The sequence below is a fragment of the Dysidea avara genome, chromosome 4 (genome assembly GCF_963678975.1).
Source record: "Dysidea avara chromosome 4, odDysAvar1.4, whole genome shotgun sequence".
Classification (NCBI taxonomy): domain Eukaryota; kingdom Metazoa; phylum Porifera; class Demospongiae; order Dictyoceratida; family Dysideidae; genus Dysidea; species Dysidea avara.
Genome location: NC_089275.1, coordinates 41164070 through 41183944, shown reverse-complemented (window position 1 = coordinate 41183944; position 19875 = coordinate 41164070). Strand labels below are relative to the sequence as shown.

The window sequence follows — 19875 nt, the reverse complement described above, 5'->3', positions numbered from 1 at the left end:
CAATAAAACATAATTAATTTACTGTAATTCTCGGATTCCGTGATTCATGAAATTTTCATAATTCTTCAATTACATTGCTATGCACTGCTAAGGAAACGCTTGTTAAATAAACCGCTTTACACACAGAATTATCTTTTATAGTTTGACTACAGTGTTTTTCCTACAAATTCTCTTGACAAGCCTCAAAGCTGCTCTTCATTTTCATACGCACAAACTGGGGATATGCCTCCTTTCCAACCAAAGGGATAGGCTAGTAGTATAAATTGCTAATGTATAAAAATTCAAATTGGAAAATCAGGTGAATATTAATGATTTGGTGAGGGCTCCTAGGCTAAAACCTATTTGTATGGTTTACAGAAGCTCTAAAAAATTTGGTGCTTTTATCCGCTCTGTAACAATAATGCATTTTAATGCTGCTAAGCCACTTGACTATATTGGGATATTAATAATAATACATTGTTGGTTCATTCTAGATGACTATCTGGTTTTAGAAAGTAGAACAACACCAACTTGCATAACATTTGTGACCAAATTTTACAAAACTGATCCAAATCTCACATCAGGCAAAATTAAACTAACACCACCAGTGGATAGCTACACTATCGTACTACTAGTTTTGACCCTCAGTACTACTCAAACTACTCGAGACTGGCTTTAACAGACATTTAATAAGTACTTCCGGTGATATAAAATATACAAGCCAACATCAATCACTCCTACCAAAACTCTACAATAGAGGTTTGGCAGGTTTGGCAGCTGGGTGTACGTAAACCCTTCAAGATAGGATTCTTAATTGAGGACCCCTCTCCTGTTATGCTTATTCTCTACCCTTTGCCTTGGGTAGAGAAGTGTACAAGGATGTATTTATCTCTATGACAAAGCTTAGCGCCTTCAGCTTGGGGGAGAATGAGTGAGAAGGGTCCCTTCCACTACACCCAGGGGTGAGCTCCTGTCCTCGGTTTTTTCGATACCAGGGCAGGAGTGAACCTCACCCAAGCTGACCTCCAACCTCTTTCTTATTGAATGTCTGTATTGTGATTAACTTTTTATACAATAGGATTGAAAGCAATATCCATCCCAGCACACTGCTAGATTTGATGTGGACACCATTCCTTGCCTGTGTCTTCAATTGGGGTGCTAGTGTTGTATACTCTCTGAGTTTCAAATCGCAACCTGCTTACCATCTACTCAACTATATAAGTGTTTGATTTAATTACATTAGGGAAGAACGCTCCTATACATCAAGATCATGTAACAGGGATTACATAGCCAAGTGTGGTCTTTTACCTATTATGTACAATTATGCCTTCTTGGATTTGCATTTCTGAAATTAATCTTGTGCAAGGGTCCTCATATGTTGCAATTAACATACAAGCATCTTGCCAAGCAATAAAATAGACCCTGTATCACATTAAATATATTATGCCTCCAAGGCTACCTAAGAGATGCACTGTAAGTACATGCCATACTGTACACCACAGTATACACTAACTGAGGGGCAAATCCTGTAGATAGTATCAGTGTTATTATATTGTCAATTGCATCCACCATCTTTGACACCCAACAGCAGTACTCACTAGTCTGATTTGAAATAATCAGATACCTGTGCCGGTGCCTGCTAAAAAATAATTTCACAATGACTGGTTACCATAATGTATGACCTTTCTTCTTTCTCTAAATAAGAAATTGCACTTGTGGCCCCCACAATGGGATTACCTGGGGCCGATGCCAATAGTAGTGCACGCATTGCCTCTTGTCAAGCAAAGAGGGTGCTTATAGCACTATTGAACTCAAATTTCATGTAACACAAATTAATGGTCTATAAAGACAGTGAACTTAGGTTGGCATCTGCTTAAAATTTGGGGTGTACCTAGCTTGGGCTTACCGCAAACCATGAAATTGACTAAAATAACTGCCAGCATTTGTTACCTGTTTAGCACCGCTCCCCACAAACATGAAGGTATATACTACTATACATCCTGTGTAGTATTGACATCAAAATTTCAGCCCATACTTGTTAGAACATGTATGTAGCCTCTCTATGCAAGTAGCCCTCTGGGGAGCCTCAATTTGCTTATAAAATAGGGTTATTGCATACATGTAACATAACCTAATGCCATTGAAGTATATATTCTTTGGTAATTCTACTGATACTGCATACTATATATATTTGCTGTTATGTTGATACGTATTTGACCACTGTATGCTATTATGTTACCTCAGATGCACATAGTCCTATTGTATCAGAAAAATAAAAATGGCCTTCCATTGCATTTACCAAAGTCAAGACCCCCCCCCCGTAGCACCTTTCTCATACAATATAATAAACACTTCAGCCATATATTACCCTTGTCACTTTATAAAGGTATCATTGCTACTATCAGTTGATCTGGACTGTTCCTGCAGTGTAATACCATTGATACTGTGGTGGACATTCTTGCAATGCGTTTCTTCTTGTAGAGGTATGGTTTCCTTCAATCAAGCGCTGTGGACCCATACTGGGAATTATACACACGGCCCACCAGTAATAGTGTTGTACTGATTCCCACTTTTTAGTTATCCGATATATTTTTACCCTGTTTTACTGATAGTTGACTGATACCCGATTATAGGTCTCTACAGGTTATACTTGTGCATACTCCACTAAAAGTAGAGCTAGTAAGCCAATGCTGCAAGATTGTACACTTTTCTCAACTGAAAGTTGCTAGTCAGACGAGTGGGCTAGGACTCCAACCATCACTAGTGGCTCCACAAAACATAAACAAATTACCTACTGTAAGTACATGCAAGAGCCTTTGACACCAGCCCTCCAGTGGTACTGCAGCTGCTGCATAATAATCTGCTGGCCACAGCCCATTACAGCTGATTTCTGATTATGGTAAAACAGCTGTTGATGCGATTATGTAACCAGTAAAAACTGTAACGCAATCCCCCAATTAAACAATGGATGCAGTTCCACTAGTGACTGCATTTTTGACAGTAGTCAGAACCATTGCAGCCATTACATTAGCATGACACTGACTGACTATTAACCCAGAAGCCAGATACAGGCCCGTAATTTTTTGAAGTCGGCTATCATTGGGCACTGTGCACTTCCACGTTGCTCTTGGGCATTGATATCATCCTTATAGCAACTCCAGTAGATGGACACTGGTCCACCCAATCCTTAAAGCTCCTATATAGATTCTACCAGAGTAGAACCGTTTGCTAGTTTATTATTTTTAAAATTGATTTTTAGGGATTGCTAAATTAATCAGTTGTAGTACTCGCTATACTTGTAACCACTACAATGAATGCTTGTGGAGCTACATAATACTGTGGTGTTATGCTTGTCTCAGCTGAGTCCAAACAGACAAGCAGCTAGGCCTACAATTGTGACTGCGTGTCTAGAGGCTGGCTCACTGTCACCATCAAAAACTAACTTACCTGAATGTACAGCGCTATGCAGACATACCTGTGTCCTTCTGTATACTCATCTAATTATCTGAGGATTATTTCTAAGGATGCTGGTCCCTTAACATCCTTGATACCAGACTAATGGCTGAATGTTGTTGACACCTTTATTCCAGTGGCTGGAATTTAACACCCTTAGACTACATCTTTTCCATGGCCAAACTCTGGTTCCTTTCTTTTTTAAACCCTTTTTATTTCAATTGACACCACCAATGTCAGTAAGTGGTTCATCAGGGCTGAGGGAAGTAACATTGGTCCTGGGTCACTGTTAATACATTCCTAGAGCACATCTCTCTTGTAGGTGGATGCTGGCCCCATCTTTGTGTATGGCCTTAGGATAACAACACCACTATAACTGGACGCTGGTCCCATTTTCTTTTTTACTTCATTCATTGATGCCTTCCGATGCTACCATCATAATAAGGTAGACGCTGGTCCACCTTTTAAAATTTATTATTTTTTTGCTGTCCTTCAGATAACACCACTACTGTACAGTCCACTTCAATCATTAAAGCCACCAAGTGCTACCATTTGCATAGCTGGATGCTGGACTAGTGTTACACCAATAATTGGATCAGTTATTGGAAAAACTGGTTCTTGGCTGTACTTTTGTATATCGGTATTGAATTGGCACCAGGATAGAAAAAGCAGTAGATACAAATATATGTATTATTTAAAATACATGCATGTGCACCAAGCCATTTTACTGCTGTGCAATGTTGTTACTATATACTGCTTAAAAGTACTGTCAGCTATTGTTGTAGCACTATCACCACTACATTTGTCCTTTATAAACAATTTTATGGTAAAAATCACTTAAAGATATACATGTCAGAATATCAGCAAAATGTCATATCAGCACAACACTACGCTGGTCCACTTCAATCATTGATACCACCAAGTGCTACCACTTCCATACCTGGACGTTGGTCCACCTCAGTCATTAATGCCACCAAGTGATAACTTCCATAGCTGGACGCTGGAACACTTCAATCATTAATGCCTCCAAGTGCTACCATTTCCAGCTCTGGATGCTGGTCCACTTCAATCATCAATACCACCCAGTGCTACAATTTTCACAGCTGGACACTGGTCCATATAGTAATACCCTTTGTACCACGCTGACTAAACAGGATATTATCAGTAATGCTCTTAGGTACTATAGCACTAGTGACTGGGTGCTGGACCATTTAAGTACATATACTAGTGTCCTTAGCTACTACAGCAGTACAATGATTGGACCCTGGTTTGTTAATGTCCCTAGGTACATACTGTTGGCTGGACACTGGACCACTTAGTTCATTGGTGCTGTTAGGTACTATACCACTATAGTGCCTGGACACTGGTGTTAAAGTCCTTAGGCGAAACATACTGTACCTGCTGAAACTTAGTTCGTTAGTGTCATTTATTTATTTATTTTATTTTTTAAAGACAAACATTTTACATAGCTGAATGCTGATCCCTTCTTAGTAATTTATAGTACCACCTATATAGTTGCTGAAAAGAATGGGTTCTGTAGTACATCAACAACACACACCGAGGAGTCCCTTCACCTATTTTGGTCTAATTAAAATGGCAGTAACGGTTGATGAAAGGGGAGGGAGAGACTACTCTTATTGAGCAGGGGCCTCTTCACTCATGACTTAGCAGGGACTTTGCCATCCAAATGGCCTGCATACTATGTCTGACCTAAAATTCAGCTTGCTCAAACATAATGTCCAAGGATGGAACCTAAACTATACAGTATACCTATTTGGTTTATGGTTTGTACTGCTAAACATGACTACTGCTTGGTTGCTAGATTAATAATGTTGTTTTAACTATGCAAAGCTAACTCTCTGCTCATGGCTGACGTCCTACCATCACCAGTTGAGCCTGCACATGATAGGGCATTATGGGCACTCATGAAATATTTGCTTCTGATTATAGCTTTACACTATTTGTTTAAGGGCAACTTAAAGAATGCTTATGGCATAACTTATTCACAACATAAGAGGAATAAGCTTTCATTATGACAACACCACAAGTTGACAAAAACATACCTTTTACTCAAAAGCCATACCCCCCCCAAAAAAAAACAATGAGAGTACCACATTATAGCATTCTTTGGTTTTTGGGATGCACACTACTGAATAGCAGTAGCCTTAATGTCTCGCAATAACAAATGTTTACATGTAGTAAGCATCTCTAAAAATAATTATCTACTGATCATGAGTAGAACAGCAGGACCAGTTTAACGTGACAACATGCTGGAGGTAGTTTGCTACAACTAGGTAGGTGTTATAATTAGTTAGAACTCACACTGTTCTAACAACGTGGATGCGGCACTGCATGTACTTTATCGCTAGACGCTGGTCTCCCTTTGTGGTACTTATGAGCTCCTGGTATTGATTTGTGACTGGGATAGGCAGCTTGCTGCTGATAGTATCTCAGGGAGCTGAAACATCACAGCTCCAGTACAACAATGTACGTGGTATCATACACTGCTGCCACTTGCTCCTGAGCAGTCAGGCGAATTGCTCCAATATTTGCACATTGTAGAGGCTGCTCTCCCTTGTAGCGAATATCAACCGTATGGTTTAGTTGTGGGAAACTGAATTCAATGTTGAGCACAAAGGCTCTCACCCCATACGGGGGAAGGCTTCGTCAGTATACCCTGAGTGCTTACCATACCAACGCGATGTATCCCAAATTTGTGGGAAGATGGTTTTGGCGGGACGATGAGTGTCCTACTCAACCTGCCTCCTGGCTGCTCGAGGGTTGTGTCTCTTCTATCGCTAACTTCTCCTTCGAGGGTTGTGAGGCTGACGAAGCCCGAAGTGATTTCTAGTAGCTGCCCATGAACTTAGCATCTTTAGTTTCCTTCACCGTCACCAAGAGAACTTGCTGGTTAGCTTTCTGATTTTCATTCCTTCTTTTGAATTCCACCTTCTCACACGGTTCCCACAACTATATGCACGTGCGCACAATAAGATCTTGGTTGGTTATTCCAATAAATGCCCTCATGCAAGCCGCGCGCCCCTCCATTCTTATTAACCTTGGTTAACTAAAGTTAACATTCATTTTTTCTGGGTGATGTGGAGTACTCGAATGGTGGTTTCAGGCCTTGTAAAGGACCTGGCTTGGCAAGAATCAGTGGGTTACTGGTGGACAGCCTGACAATGTTGGGCAAACATTTTTCTGTTGATTTTGCTACATATCAGCCACTAAGGAGCCAGCACAGCCCTGTAATCTCGTGTCTGGAGTCCAATGGTGGTCTGTCTCCATTTTGAAGTCTATCTCTTACACTCCTCACCACCCCCACCCTCCACTCCTTTGTGCGAACTTGTGATACTACTTTGCTTGTCCAACTGCAGCTCAGATTTTCAATTTATTTGGCAGGGAACTCTACGAGCAGCTACAAGTACTGGAAGTGATCTGAAAGGTAATAGATTGATGCACCTTTAGTGTGAATTTCATACGTGTGCTTTGCTATCCTTGGCAAGACTTGAATTCTTTAAAATCGTTTATCTCAAAACTTCTAATGTGCAATTTGGATCGTTTTTCCAAAATCCAGTCACATTTATTGTAGTGTCTATACTGATTAACCTTCATGTTCAGATGACTCACTAATAAAAATTATTGGTATTTGTATCAGAACCAGTAATTTTGTAGCTAATATGTGTATGGATTAGTGATACATATATTGGATTTGTGCACATCTAAAATTTTCTATATTGTGATATGATACAGGTTTTTGCAATTGAATTCATCACCTTTGCAATTTACTTCGTCCGTGCCATATAGACTAAGCACCAGACTAATCGCCATAGTGATTCTCTCGAGCGAAAAAAAGCAGCTAAATAGACGGTTTAAGTAAACAAAACCTAACTACTAAACAATACTAGTCTAATTCTTACTATTCACACTGGCTAAACTCGAATGTGGTGGCATGACAAAACTGGTTACCACAATCGAACGTAACGGTTAGTATTATTTAGAATATATATTTTTTCTTGAATCATTGTCGAAGTGGACTACAGTTTAATCTGGGCTAAGATGGCACCAGACTAGTAAGGTGTATAAGTACGTTTATATATATGTAGACTAGAGTTGTGGCCACCCGCGTTGGCTTTTTCGATTGCCATTGGCTGCTTGTAAACATTATACGTATTGGTGACGTTATGGCCCACAATCGACCTTTATATGTCAGGCTATAAAAGAATTCGAGTGATCTGTGAAGTGTCTTTCCACCTATTAGGTGAGGTGTCGTAGTGGTCTTCACCACCGGCACTTGTGCTATGCTGCACAAAACCGCAGCCAGTGCAATATCTGTATATTGCACTGCGGTCGGTGCATTATAACGTATAATGCACTCGTTGTGGTCTACAAAACCGCAACCAGTGCGTTATAAGTTATAATGCACTCGCTGCGGTCTGCAGCAGTGCAATATACAAATTATGGCACTGGCGGTGCCTTTGAACTGCCCACGCAGAGTGGTACATATATTTATATTGCACTGGCTGCGGTTTTGTGCTACATTGCACAAGTTCTGCCACTATGACACCTCACCAAATAGGTGGCAAGATGCTACGCTGTTTACTTGAATTCTTATATGCAAAATTCGATTGTGGGGTCATACAGGGAACGTCACTACTACGTTATACATGCAATCTAAAAGCAGCCAATGGCGATCAAAGAGGCAAACATGGCAGGTAAAACTCTATTTACATATATATAAACGTAGTTACATACCTTACTAGTTTGATCGAAGCTTCCACCTTAACAAATTACTTTTTAAAATAGTATTATTCTAATTGATACTCACCATAACAATCGATTGTGGCGTTGCCATATGATTGTATGGTCAAGGCCATGCTTGATACGTAATAATGTCATTAGTTTTAGAGCACCACAATCGATATCGGCATTCCACCTTATAAAAGAAATGTAGCTGCAGCGTTGCATCTTTCCGGTGAGTGGTACATAACAGTTATACAACGTGCACTTGTGCTCTGCCTGTATAAATGCACTCGCCTTCGGGCCTAACGGCCCTCAGGCTTGTGCGTTTCTATCAGGCAGAGCACTCGTGCCCATTGTATAATATCAAGACACACGGTAGTGTGTCGTGCGGCCCAAGTAGCCGGCGCACCACACCGTGAGTATATTTACCGGAAGAAAGTAAACTCGATTTTCACACCTTTGTAGCTCCGTGATTCCTTATCCGATTGAAACCAAAGTTGCTACAGAAGTGCCGGCTACGTAGGTCGGGGAGTCCACATTCCAAATTTGAAGAAAATCGCTCCTGCCATTTCCGAGATACGAGCGGCCAAAGTTTGGGTTTTTTTCTTCGTTTTTTTCTTCTTCTACTTCTTCTTTTCGCACACTTTGCAAAATCCGCCATAAAGCGCGAATTCGTGCTCCAATCGGGCTGAAATGTGGTACACTTAAAGGGCTCATTAAAGCGAATCTCAGTACCAAGTTTGGTAGGAATCCGATGAACATTCACGCAGTTATGACCAATTATTTGCGTAAAATAAGGTCGAAGGTCTGTCACGCCCACAGGGTAAACCGCTTGAAGGAATGAGCTGAAAATTGCTATGTAGATGGAGTAACTATCGTAGGAGTGCCTTTTTGTGGTTTGAAAGGAATCCAGTTAAAGGCTATCGAGATATGACACAAAATCCAACCTGTGTCACAATTACGCGATCGATTTTTATGAAAAAAAAACTATTAGTTTTCACGCCTACCAGGCAAACCGCTTAGAGCAGTGAGCTGAAAATCGGTGTGTAGCTGGAATAATTATCATAGAAATTCCTTGCAGTAGTACAGAAGAATCGGATTATAAACCATTGAGTTATGATTCCAAAGCCAACTACGTGTAGCATATGCGAGATCGAGATACTCTAATAGAACAGTCATTCTAATAGAGCATTCAGCTACGTTTATAACTTACTCCATTACAGTTATATGACATTGTAAGTTATTCTGTAGGGAGTTCAGCTACAAACAGTTAATCTTATAGACAATTCAGCTACAAGCAAGTCACCCCGTAGAGAGTTCAGCTACAAATATGTTGCTGTAGAGATTCAAAACATTATAAGTCACACTGAAGAGAATTCAGCTATAAACAAGTCACCTTGTAGAGACAACAAGTCACTCTGTAGAGAATTCAGCTACAAACAAGTCACTGCGTAAAGGGTTCAGCTACAAAATAGCTACCCAGTAGAGAGTTCATCTAGATCACCTACAAACAAGTTACTTTATGCAATGTTCAGTTACAAGTAAGTCACTCTGTAGAGACTTCAGCTACAAACAAGTCACTCTGTAGTACAAACAAGTCACCGTGTAGCTGGAGAGTTCAACAACTAATCAAAAAAACCACTCTGTAAAGAGTTCAGCTATACAAACATGTTATAACTCTATAGAGAAAGTTATAACTCTATAGAGAGATCAGCTAGAAACAATTAGTCATCCAGTAGAGAGATCAGCTACAAGTCATCGCCTTATAGAGAGTTTAGTTACAAAGGAACCACCATGTAGAGAGTTCAGCTGCAAACATATCACCCTGTAGAGAGTGCAGCTATGAACAGATCACCCTGTAGAGAGTTCAGCTAGAAAAAGTCATCCTGTAGAGAGATCAGCTAGAAGGATCACCTTGCAGAGAGTTCAACTACAAACAAATCACTCTGCAGATAGTTCAGCTACAAACAAGTCACCCTATATAGAGAGATCAGCTAGAAGAAGTTACCTTGTACAGAGCTCAGCTACAAAGAAACCATCATATAAAGAGTTCAGCTGCAAACAAATCATCCTGCAGAAAGTTCAGCTACGAACAGATCACCCTGTAGAGAGATCAGCTAGAAACAAGTCACCCCATAGAGAGAGCAGCTACAAAGACACCATCCTGTAGAGAGTTCTATTACAAACAGATAACCCTATAGAGAGTTAAGCTACAAACAATTCACCCTGTAGAGAGAGCTCCTAGAAGATGTCACCTTGTAGATAGTTCAGCTACAAACAACAAACCACCCTGTAGAAAGATCAGCTAGAAGAAGTCACCTTGTAGAGAGTTCAGCTACAAAGAAACCATTCTGTAAAGAGCTCAGCTGCAAACAAATCACCTGTACAGAATTCAGCTACAATCAAATCACCCTGTAGAAAGATCAGCTAGAAGGAGTTACCTTGTAGAGAGTTCAGCTACCAAGAAACCATTCTTTAAAGAGCTCAGCTGCAAACAAATCACCTATATACAGAATTCAGCTACAAACAAATCACCCTGTAGAGAGATCAGCTAGAAGAAGTTATCTTGTAGATAGTTCAGCTACAAATAAATCTCCCTGTAGAGAGATTAGCTAGAAGATGTTACCTTGTAGATAATTCATCTACAAACAAATCACCCTGTAGAAAGATCAGCTAGAAGAAGTCACCTTGTAGAGAGTTCAGCTACAAAGAAACCACCATGTAGAGAGTTCAGCTGCAAAGAAATCACCCTGTAGAAAATTCAGCCACAAACAAATTGCCCTGTAGAAAGATCAGTTAGAAGAAGTTACCTTGTAGAGAGTTCAGCTACAAAGAAACTATTCTATAAAGAGTTCAGCTGCAAATAAATCACCTGTACAGAATTCAGCTACAAACAAATCACCCTGTAGAGAGATCAGCTAGAAGAAGTTATCTTGTAGATAGTTCAGCTACAAATAAATCTCCCTGTAGAGAGATTAGCTAGAAGATGTTACCTTGTAGATAGTTCATCTACAAACAAATCACCCTGTAGAAAGATCAGCTAGAAGAAGTCACCTTGTAGAGAGTTCAGCTACAAAGAAACCACCATGTAGAGAGTTCAGCTGCAAAGAAATCACCCTGTAGAAAATTCAGCCACGAACAAATTGCCCTTTAGAAAGATCAGTTAGAAGAAGTTACCTTGTAGAGAGTTCAGCTACAAAGAAACGGGTAGTTGGAAAAGGCGGATACGGTCAGACGCGGACACGGACGCAGACACGGACACAGACATTTTCAAAAAGGACTTTTACATTTATATAACAGTTATTTTTCATACCTAACGCTGTTTTTACAGTAGTCTTCGCCTCCAGACCCAGGCGTCGATCTTCTCATAGCGCTTATCCATTTATAAGCGCACGTGCGAAGGATAGACTAGCACTCTAAAGACCATTATAGTGTTGTATACGTGCTCTAGAAATCTAATTCAGAGTCACAGAGATTAATCTAGCATGTCCCAACTTAATCTCGTTGGCCAGGTCCTTGAAATCCTCAACACTTGGTATAAGCGCCTGCGCCTTATACTAAAAGGCGTAAGATTGTGGATTTGGCCTGCTAAGCTAAGTTGCATGGGGCATACAAGCTAATCTCTACAACTACATAACTCTGTATTAGACTTTAGAACATGTGTACAACACCATTATGGTCTTTGGCATGCTGTGGAGTGCTGGTCTAGTCCTTCGCACGTGCGCTTATAAATGGATAAGCGCTATGAAAAGATCGACGCCTGGGTCTGGAGGCGAAGACTACTGTAAAAACAGCGTTAGGTATGAAAAATAACTGTTATATAAATGTAAAAGTCCTTCTTGAATATGTCTGTGTCCGTGTCCGCGTCCATGTCCGCGTCCGACCGTATCCGCCTTTTCCAACTACCCCAAAGAAACTATTCTATAAAGAGTTCAGCTGCAAACAAATCACCTGTACAGAATTCAGCTACAAACAAATCTCCCTGTAGAGAGATCAGCTAGAAGAAGTTATCTTGTAGATAGTTCAGCTACAAACAAATCACCCTGTAGAAAAATCAGCTAGAAGAAGTCACCTTGTAGAGAGTTCAGCTACAAAGAAACCATTCTGTAAAGAGCTCAGCTGCAAACAAATCACCTGTACAGAATTCAGCTACAAACAAATCACCCTGTAGAGAGATCAGCTAGAAGAAATTACCTTGTAGAGAGTTCAGCTACAAATAAATCACCCTGTAGAGAGATCAGCTAGAAGATGTTACCTTGTAGATAGTTCAGCTACAAACAAATCACCCTGTAGAAAGATCAGCTAGAAGAAGTCACCTTGTAGAGGGTTCAGCTACAAACAAACCACCATGTAGAGAGTTCAGCTAGAAGAAGTTACCTTGTAGAGAGTTCAGCTACAAAGAAACCATTCTGTAAAGAGCTCAGCTGCAAACAAATCACCTGTACAGAAATTAGCTACAGACAAATCACCCTGTAGAGAGATCAGCTAGAAGAAATTACCTTGTTGAGAGTTCAGCTACAAACAATTCACCCTGTAGAGAGAGCAGCTAGAAGATGTCACCTTGTAGAGTGTTCAGTTACAAAGAAACCACCATGGAGAGTTCTGTAATAAATATATGTATTATATATATATAATTTGTACATTTACTGATAAAATCAGAAACATTTAAAGTACATCTGCTTCATCTTTTCTTCTTCCTGTGGTAAAGAAAAAAGATAGGTTAAAAAAGTCCCAAAGATACAAATACAAAAAGAAGTGAAATCTAATCCAAAACAGCCAAGCTGTAAAAAAAGAGTGCGGCCCTCAAAAAGGCTATGGTGAAAAAAGATGTGAAATCCAAGGTGGCGGCCAAGAAATGGCTGTGATGGTAGGTTAATGGTAAAAATTTTAATAACAACAATTCAGGTGAATTTTTTGCCAAGACCAAGCGGCACCAAATTCATCTGAATTGTCGTTATTAAAATTTTTACCATTAACCTACCATCACAGCCATTTCTTGGCCGCCACCTTGGATTTCACATCTTTTTTCACCGTAGCCTTTTTGAGGGTCGCACTCTTTTTTTACAGCTTGGCTGTTTTGGATTAGATATATGTAAACTAGAGTTTTGGCCAACGTGTTGACTTTTTTGATCATCATTAGCTGCTTGGTTGACCTTTGATCTGGTGATGTTTGGTGATGTTATGGCCCATAATTGACTTTTACATGTTATATAGGCTATAATTAAATTCTAGTGAACTGTGAAGTTTTTTCCACCTATTAGATGAGGAGTCGTAGTGGTCTCGGCTGCTGACACTTGTACAATGCTGCACTAAACCACAGCCAGTGCAATATCTCTATATTGCACTGCAGTCAGTGCATTATAACTTATAATGCACTTGTTGTGGTCTGCAAAACCGCAACCAATGCATTATAAGTTATAATGCACTCACTGCAGTCTGCAGCAGTGCCATGTACAAATTATGGCACTGGCAGTGCCTTTGAACTGCCCATGCAACGTGGTACATACTGTAATATACTACTTATAAAGACTGAAGATCAGGGTCTTATAATAGTGGAATATACCTAATAGGCTTGAGTCTATTATACTCCAAAATTTACCTATTATGCTTTTTGGAATTTTCCCAAATTTCTGCCTATTATGCTTGTTTTTATTGCATTATGCTTGTGTTTTTTCTTTGGTGCAGAGAAGTTCTTCATATGATAAAATGTAATTGGATTAATGTCACTTCAACTGCAACATGCATAATGATAGCAATAGATTGAAAAGGGGATGTTCTCCAGTTTTAGTAGGCATATTAGAGCAGGGGGTCTGTGGACATATCTATAGTTTCTCAGAAGCTATAGGCATTGATTAGTGATCCACCAATATGGAGAAAAAAACTGATACGATACGATAACAGCACACAAGGTTTTACAGTGTCGATATCAATATACATTGATGACAGTTACTGTAATATGAGGTAACATGTTACATTATACTTGACTTTCCTGTTGATACAAAAACTACAAAGTACAAACTACTAGTGATGACAAAGCAAATGACAATGGATAATCAGTACACTACAGGTGACAAGTAACACAGGCAAAAACCTATTGAAGATGTTACTGTATGACGCACTGACTGTACTGATTAATAATCATAGTTTACTGTACGTAAATTTTGGTTGAGGAATAATAAGTATTCCACTTTTGTAGTAGAAAGGTGGTTACACAAGTCAGTACATATGTTAGAAGTTGAGCTAAACAATCTCTCTGATGCTACACTTGCAGGAGGCAAACATAAGTAGTGTAGTACTAAAGCTGTTAACAAAAGGTAACCGTCTTGCTTACTTTTCCAGTAGGAAAGAGGATTGGATTTTCTTGGCTGTGTTGGTTCCTTAAGATACTTATCAACCACAGACTGTGTAGACACTGGCGAAGTTTCTGTTTCTGAATTCTTATTCATGAGAGCTCCTCACAGTATTTCCATAACTAAGGACCCATCGATTATGCTGGCATAATAATGAACACAATAGGTGCCTGAAAGCATTGAGCATAATGCTAGCATAATGGGCAGAACACTTGTACATTACCATAAATTCTTGCTTATCAAAGTACATATCATAGGAAAACATCAATATACTCTAATAGAACAGTCAGAAGAGCACGATAGGTAAATATTGAGCATTAAGTTAAGCATAATAGGTAAAATTTTGAGCAGTACAGCATAGCATAATAGGTAAAATAATGAGCATAATTGGCGGGTCCCTATCCATAACAGAGACTACCGCTTCTTAGCAGCAGTACTGCTACTGCTATCATCTCAATCTAGCCTGGCACATTTTGTCGCATTGGTACAACTTTCTTCCTTTTGATCTTCCAATCTCTCATGTGCAGCAATTAGCATCTGTTTGGCTAAAGCAGCTAAAGATGAAGATGAAAGCACTCTCTGTTTTAATCTAGGAGTGGCTATAGAATAGTACTCATTAGATTCCATCTGCCTGTAATGCTCCCTCAATGATCTCAGCATCTCTCTTCATTCTTGTCACTCCTGCATCACTATCACTTATTTCCAAGGAATGCTTTATACTGTTAACAACTGGGATAACAGCAGCAACAGTAGCGTAATTACCACTGGCTTCATGTGTAGCTTCTTCATAGATCTGCAGAATTTTCACCGCCTTCTCTGTTAGCAACCAATTTGAGCTCGTTAGCTCAACAGGAACATTCAACTATAGCAGTAATTGCTACTCTCAGTTCCACCAGTCTTTGCAACATATAAAAGGTTGTATTCCATCTGGTGGGCTCGTCCTGGATTAATCTCTTTAGTGACAGCCCCAACTGTTCTTCAGTCCTCAACAATGACTGCAGTGCTACATTTGAATGCCTATAATGTCCCACCAGCTAACAAGCTTTTGCTGTGAGATCAACCACTACTGGTTGGGCTAAACAACTATCCTTAACCACCAATACAGAGTATGGGCCAAGCACCCAAAGCTATGAATGGCTGCATCTCTTAGCCCAGCTAAAAGATTACTACCATTGTTCCTTACTACAACATGTATTTTGTCACTTATGTTCCAGGAATCTAAACACTTGGTAATCATGATCCGATATATTCACCAGTATGATGATCATTGAAATGAGCTGCGTGCAAGCAAACTTGTTGCAGGGTAAAATATGGCACAATGTAGTGACATGTTAAACTAATGTACGAATCCTGTACAACTGTGCTCTAAATATCTGTCACTAACATGGGATACAGAAGAAAGGAAATCTCTTACTTTTGCACAAACCTTCTGATACATTTCCAGTGTCAATGTTTCAGAGAAGCATTTTTCAGAAGGAAGTTTGTAATGGGGCTCTAAAAAAGCTTCAACAATTGACTAAACCTAGTGTGATCCACTATAGTAAATGGCTTGTTATGAAGTGCTATCATCTCACCTATTCGTCTAGTGATTTCCTTAGCTCTCGGGTTGTCAAACGCCAAAGGCTGGGATTTTGTGAAAGATTCTATGATTGCTGACTGGTCACTACTCCCACTGATACTTGAGCTACTACTCTTACCTCGTTCTTTTTCTTCCTTCTATTTGGCTTGTAATTGTGAAAACTTGTCAGGATGCTTAGTTTCAAGATGGCAACACATATTGCTTGTATTGTAACTCTTAACATATTTTCCGCCTCTGGGAACATCCGCTGGACTGACAGAACACAAAACTTTACTTTCATCAGTGACATTAATCACGAAGTAATCCCACACAACACTTCTTTTAACATGACAAGTCATTGTAACATTGTTCTTGATTGTTCTCAATGTTTAGACCATATCACATGATATATGTCAGCAGTTTACTCACGTGAGTGATCCTGCTGTTATCTTGCTTTGTATTATTTGCTCTGGGTAGCTCAGCTTAATTCTGCTGTAAAATATCGGCATATCGGAGTGATACAGCAACCGATACTGATTTATCAGAAATGCTAATATTGGTGCCAATTCAATACTGATGCGATTATCGGTAGATTACTATACTAGCATTGATATCTTTGTAGTTTTGTGTGTAAATAATTTTGTAAATAATTATGTATAACATTATGCATGGTTTCTGAATAATTCTGATTGATCTGCCAAATTGTAGCAATTGGTATTCAAAGGACGGCAACTGCTCAATATAACATGTAACTTGCATTTGCAGCACCATGCCAAGAACATACAGTGTAAGCCTCCTGGGGATATACACTATATGGTTCTCATTCTGTCTGTTGCATGCTATGACTGTTCTATTAGAGTTTTGACTGTTCTATTAGAGAATCTCAATCTTTATGAAATATTTTCCTGGTTTGTTATTAATAATTAATTAACCTCAGTCACACAGAGACTTTACTATTTTCAATGTCCAGATATTTACTAGCTATCTGTCTAAACACTAACTTGATTTATAATCAGAGCTTGTTTCCACTGAATTGTCCACCCATAACCATAATCATAGTTATAACTTAAAACCAGACGATAGGATGCATTAGATAATACCCCAAAGTTAATGATTGAAGCTCGACTAAACTACTTTGCCATGTCTTGGTACCACAACTACATGTGTCTTAAACTCAAACCCACAATAAAGGCATTCATTCCGTAGAATGTAAACTTGACTGTAGTGCATTTTTCTACTCATTGCCAGGAATCATTTCATCATCCAAAAGAGATTAGCCCTTGACTTTGTGACTGTTATGGCAGAAGTTATACTTATTGTGGTGGCTGCTAATTATGCTCTATCATGCCAGTGTTTAAGCTTTTCATCCCCTAATATACCAAAAATTACACCAGCATAATCAATGCAAGCCTAATACTTAAGAAGCCATCATGCATGGTTGATATGATGTACTACGTATCACACATAATCAACATAAGGTATACAAAGTACCAACATTGCAGTGATAATTCTAGTCAATCCAACAACAACATTATGTGTTAGCTTGCTCCACTGCTTACACTACATATGTACATAAGTACCACTATTGACAATGGGATACTGACTAGAATTTTTAACTGCCAGCATACTATGCCAATTAACATAGAGTACCTGTGTTTAGTGAAGTTTGTGAACTGTTCAGTGGGTAGGGACAGAGTGGGAAGATTTGTTACAACAGGTATGAATTACTGCCAACGTGTTCTGCTCACTGTGTTGCGCATGCGTTGTTCTTATTAGAGCCCACTGTTGCATGCTAACATTTTGGGTACTTGCGCAGCCTACGCTTCACAACATTAACTGTGTTTAATAACTTAAACTTTATTTAATGTTTAGTTACGCTACCACTCACCTATTTACGTGCTCTGTTCCTCGGATCTTCATTCTTCACCTCCAGCAATCCATTGATTGAGGAGGGGGTTTGGTAAGTGCCAGGTGGCCTCATCTGCCATGGTACTAGGCAAGGTTATGTAATTCCAGCAGGGCCAAAGTGGGAAGTACTTTTGGTTTATTGATGCTTGGGTAATGAAAGAGTTTAGAGCAGAGAAGCGTCTCTGTCCTAAACTCTTTACAATAGAGGCCATAGGTAGGTCATGATAATTATGTATTATGTATATCGTGATCTACCCCCCAAGCATCAAGGTTATTTATTTATTTATTTAGACCATGCAATGTGCAGAAATGATGATGGTGGCAACATCTAGTAATATGCAAGATAAGCTATGCTTGCAGCATACAGAAGATAATGATGATGATGTGCAAGCTGAGTGACGGTGACATACAAAACAAGCAGTGGCAGTGACATACGTTGGTATACAAACAAGCAATGGTGACGACATACATATCAAGCAAGTGTGGCAACATAAACATTAGGAAGACATAACGTACACACAAACTAACATGCAACTAACAACACAATAGTGTGCCCCGTGCCAATTGCCTGGCAAAGTTGTGGAACACATCCTAACCATAGAACTACAGATATATAACGAAGACACTGTATCGTGTACACATTAGAGCAAGCACTGTGTTTTGAAACAATTCCTGTTGAAGATGTATAGGTTGAAGTTTCCTTTAATGACAATAAAATGGACTTTTCTTTGGGACTATTATAAGACTCAAGGGTATGGTGTGCAAGAAGCTGGCACAACACCGTGAAACTACTATGCAAAGTTCTAACATGTACTTGGCTGCTTTTCAACATACAATTTATGATAACCATGTGTTTGTGTTGTTGTTTTTACAAAGCAATTCTTATTATTTCACATTTTACTGGAGGTGTACCAATAGAGAAATTTCTGAACTGATCCGATATAAAGTGATATACTGAGTCAGAACACCGATACCGACCCAATATAATAAAGTACAGCTATACATTTAGATTAGAGGAAACTGAGAAACTTTAACTTGCCATAAGATACACTTAGTAAGCAGTTCCAAGTCCTAACAATCACTGCCAATGGTTGATTACCTGTGGTGGTGTGGCCTCAATTAACAGCCCAGACCATGAGGCACCCACAATTTTATTTTTATTATTATTATTTAGTGCTTGCTCCCACCAAGATAAGTCCAAATCACTCCGTATTTTTAATGGCTTGTAGAGATGGCTGGTTGTTTCAAGCTGTGTTTCTAGTTTATTCATCCCATGATTGCTTTTTTTTTCCTAGCTCTCCACTATGATCATTTTTGTATGGTTATAACAATGAATGTTTGCTATGCGCATATTTCTATGGCTTCTCGTAGCGTAGCACTTCTTTTCAAGGATAAAACTACTGTTTCCCCAGCTTTGTTTGCTGTATAACAGAGGGTACAATGCGGCTTTACCATGGCAAAGACTATTTCGGTATATTATATTGATTTTTGGCGGCTATATTGAGACCAACCGATATTGGCAAAAGACAAAATCGCCATATTGGCCACTGATACGATGTACCGATACATCCCTACTCATTGCATGCAAATATATACAGTGTGTGTGGGGACAGTGTGTAAGCTTATACTAGTACACCAATTGGTGTTATACTGTTGCTTACCCAATGCAGCATCTTGTCTGAGGCCATTTCGCAATAGTCGTGGTGTTTGTCCCCAAAGATTCTAATTGATGCCCACCACGTGATCTCCCTGCATTTTTGTTGATTAGGTGGCGTCCGACGAACTGGCTATGGTATGAGGTGGAGCTGTAGTTACTGTTGGTATTGAGTCCAGCGGCGTTGGAGCTATCCCAGGCGACAGTGACACCGTGCGTGGGCCAAGGTA

The 19875-nt window shown here is 39.5% G+C and overlaps 1 protein-coding gene across 1 annotated transcript in view; it reads left to right on the top strand.

Annotated features, from left to right (window-relative positions):
- Positions 1 to 19875, top strand: part of LOC136252145 (ubiquitin-like modifier-activating enzyme 1) — a 571137-nt gene that overhangs the window by 72860 nt on the left and 478402 nt on the right. The window lies entirely within an intron of this gene.